The sequence below is a fragment of the Hordeum vulgare genome, chromosome 6H (genome assembly GCF_904849725.1).
Source record: "Hordeum vulgare subsp. vulgare chromosome 6H, MorexV3_pseudomolecules_assembly, whole genome shotgun sequence".
In the NCBI taxonomy this organism is placed as follows: Eukaryota; Viridiplantae; Streptophyta; class Magnoliopsida; order Poales; family Poaceae; genus Hordeum; species Hordeum vulgare.
Genome location: NC_058523.1, coordinates 310978398 through 310982522, shown reverse-complemented (window position 1 = coordinate 310982522; position 4125 = coordinate 310978398). Strand labels below are relative to the sequence as shown.

At 42.5% G+C, this 4125-nt stretch overlaps 1 long non-coding RNA gene across 1 annotated transcript; it reads right to left on the bottom strand.

Moving 5' to 3' along the window:
- Positions 1–215: 215 nt before the first annotated feature.
- On the bottom strand, positions 216–3857 carry LOC123405033. Its single transcript, XR_006611942.1, has 2 exons — positions 3310–3857; positions 216–3230 (listed from the first exon to the last, which is right to left on the bottom strand). It is a non-coding gene; the product is annotated as an uncharacterized LOC123405033 (long non-coding RNA).
- Between the last annotated feature and the right edge of the window lie 268 nt (positions 3858–4125).

Here is a 4125-nt window from a genome sequence, read left to right as displayed (position 1 = left end):
TCTGGCAATGCCCGCTGTCCATACAAATCTGGACACACGCAACATCGCATAACGGATGTGCATCGCTGCACCCGGGAGCATGGAGGGAGAGTGCCAACTCAGCAGAATCTCTAAATTTGATGATCAACTCAGCCTTGCCGAAGTATAAAAAAGCAGTCAAGACTATCATCATTTTGATCCTCTCGGAGATATGGAAGGAGAGAAACGCATGCACCTTCAGGGACAAGTCTGCAGATTTCCAAAGTTTGAAACATGCTATCAACAGCACCGTACAACTTTGGAGGCAAGCCGGAGCCACAGTTTTAGAGCCCCCGTTCTGGGATCCTCCATGAGATATCTACCCCTATAACCACCCTCATTATGCTGGGGGTGTTTGTTTTTCTTTTTTTTCCTTTGTTTTTCTTTTTCTCCTTAATCACTATGATCACCACCCCCCACCACCACCTTTGTCACGTTTTTTTCCCACGCGCTCCTTCCTGTTTCAAATCAATATATGCCAGCCTCAGGCTGGATCTTTCAAGAAAACAATAGGCAAGATGGCATTATATATTCTTGACATGAAAAGGAAGAGATACAATCTTGTACTTACATTTGCGAGAGAAGCATGCCATGTGGACAGATCAATGGAGAAGAAAATTATTCTGGAGTAAAGAGGATGGAATATGTGTTTAACGGAGGGCCTATGCCTATGAATACGCACGTACTTATATGGCATGTGAGATGTGTTTGTGCTAGTCAAGCAGAGTGACCGAATAAGTGATGTTGTGTGGTGGGCATGACTCAACTCATGTTAGTTGTTGATTGACAAAGCATTTGTTGTGGGACGCCAAGTGCCACGTGATGTAAGCAAAGCATGCAAGTAGAGGAAATGCCGGTGTTTTTTATGCATGTTAGTATCAATAGTTTAAGCCTATAAAAAAATTGGTCGTTATTTTACAACCGAGGTTTCCCATGGTTGTTCATTTTTGGTCCAATCATGTTATTTCCATACAACTCTCTATGAAGATGAAAATATTATTCTATAGAAAATTAAGTGCATCTCTAGATATCTGCATTGCATCCAACCGAGCATGACCACGTTCATGCTGTTTAGCTGTAGTTCTCATATACAGTTTTACCTCTCTGCTTGTCCATAGGGTTAATCCCTCCCTGGTACCTTTTGTAGAAAAAAAATTATAGTGTTGTAACTTGGAACTCACTTACTGATCTGTTTCTCTTTGACACTCTACCTCCCATGGAGTGTGTAGGAGTGCCCGAGGGTGATATGTAATCTCAGTCCTGTCTATGTAGAGGAGAGTGTCCAACTACATAACTCTTATGTCTGATGGCTGATAATATGAAAAAATCAGTGGGCGCCTTTCCATTGTCAGTTAAAAATACACCCTACTAATCCCAATCCCCAAGTGATATTTCCTCCACCCTTGTCTCAAGAATGCATACTTGTAGACAACTTGAAATGTAAGCTCCTTCAAAACTATACGAATATATGATCGATTACTATACAACAAAAAAATGAACCAATTTAAGTCAATTGTCTTGGTAAAAAATATATGAGAACTACATAAGTCATTGCATGTACACTTTCGTTAGTAAGAGTTCCTTCATAAGTCAATGAACCTGGTAACAAACAGATAACTTACTAACTGTTTACACTTCTTCATACAATAGAATGCAAGCACCTGATTCGTAAAATAATGATTAAACTGTAGAACCTCTAGAAGGGAGAGCAGGATACTCCAACCGCTGATTGTGGGAGGAATAGAACATTTTGAAATGCACCTGAGCTCTTGGGGTATCGTTCATTAGTTGCGTACTCACTTGATGGTTCGAGCGTATATAGATATATGTATGGACACAACAATAAAGTATCGTGTACTCAATTGAATTTGGTTGCTCCAAACAGTTCTAAAGAATCAACTACCCTACACCATATATAAAATCAAAGTACACCTGACACAAAATAGCTGACATATTAGCATGTCATTTATTTACCAAGCAAAACCACAACAACTTAATCACCCAAGAGCAGGAGCTTAACATACTTTTAGAAAAGCGCAGTCCAGATCATACTCACAAATATAAGTTTTGGTTTTCAACTGGCAGTGATTTTTCCCCTACCGTAAGCCTCTCCCTACAATTTTCAACTAAACTACCAAGTTATCATGTCATTTATTTACAAATTGATGCTTAGAAGACAAATTTCCTGAGGGCAAGAGTCCAATATACTTTCAGAATGTGCAGTTTAGATTATTTTTTCTGGTACCATTTTTGAACACAACACAACAGTTTAGCTCCTATTATTTAAGCTCACAATATTTAAACAAATACTTTCTCGCATGTCATGATTTTTTTTGTAGTCGTAATCCCAGTAGTATTTACTTGCGCATTTAGGAATATCATAGTTAAAGCTAAAGAGGAATTGTTCTAGCATAATTTACATTTCAGAAGCTTACAGTAGTATGTAAATACAAATTGGGGAGACATAATTTTGTAGCAAAACACATGTCAGAGAGGTAATAAATTAAATGTGAAGGCACCGAGTTAAAATTATGTCTCAAACATGTGAATCTCAACACCAAATAACAATTAGAATCTGGACTGATAGATCGCTTCGCCCATTTGATTTTTGCCTGACATTGAAACCTAAAACTAACTAATTCTTCTTTATTTCCAAAGAAGAGGTGAATATGAAAATATGATCTGTCAAACCAATACACTAACTCATAGTTCTATGTCTAACTTTCAAATCTAATACTAACCAACTCTTTCTTATTCTCAAAGCAAACAAAAACAGACCTTAAAAACGCCCAAGTAGCACCAAAGGAATAAAACAGGGGAGATTAAAAACACTCAAGCATTAGGGTAGGGAGTAATTATCAAACAGAAACAAAAGGAAAAAATAATAGCAATAACTCACTTCCCCCATCTGCTCTATTTCCTTTCACTTATACACATCAGACCCAAACACATGCGCTTTAACTATAGAAAAATACACTCCCTCTGTTTGGAAGTAACTAGCGCGGGGAGGTACTCATTTTTGAATTAGCTGAGATGACCATTAGTGTCAGTTAATTCCGAACGGATGGAGTAATTCCCAATTAAACAACATGGCAACACGTACAGTAATGGAAATATGCATTTTAGCTAGACAGAAAGAAAGCAGACCTCGAGGAGCAAAACAGACTTGCAACAAAGCAGGATATCGAGAAGCAGAAAGCAAGTAGAGCCTGCTAAATAAATGAAGATGAAGTGGTCAGAGTACCGACATGCTATGGATCAGAGCACATATAGGTAAAAGAAGATTCGTACCACAGACAGATACAAGAAAAGTCCCTTTAGCTGAGTTGGAGAGGAGAAGCAGCCAAGCAGCAGCCAAGATGGACGACCATACCAAGGAGGAGCGGCAGGCAAAATCGAATGCAAAAAATGGAATGTATAAACCAAATAAATATCAATTTTCAGCTGAACGGAGGAGATGCACTCCTTGAGGTATGCATCATAATAGGTCGTACAAAAATCACAAGATATAGCATGTATTGTATGTGTACGATAGATTCAGGGTTAATAAGAAGAAGAGATTAGCATGCTGATTCAGGGGGTATGGGCTTTCTCGTCACGACAAAGGAGGCAGCTGCTTCATGACACTATCGCGTCCGATGCGGAGCTATGGCAACATCGTCGTCCAACCCCAGCCACCGGGTGATCTGGAAGTCTCGCACCACACCAGCGAGGCGTACATTGAAGAAGCTCCACCTTCGCTTGCGTCCGGTGCGCCTTCGCCCACGCCGAACTGGGCGATGCCAGCAACTTCGTGATGCTGTGGCCGACGTCCTATTGGATGAGGTAGTTGGGGCGGTGGCGCGGGGGGGGGGGGGGGGGGGGGGGGGGTGGATGCAGGGCGACGGAGCGGAGGCGTGGGAGCCAGTGGGGCGGCAGGGCAGCATGGGGGCGACGAGGCGACGACGTGGATGCGGCCGGGGGAGCGGGGCAGAGGCGTGGGGGCGGCGGGGCAACGGGGCGGAGGCCTGGATGCGGGCCGACAGGGTGGAGGCGTGGCGGCCGGCGGGGCGGAGGCATGGGTGCGGGGCTGTGTGGCGGCGTGGGGGTTGGGCATGTGTAGGGGCG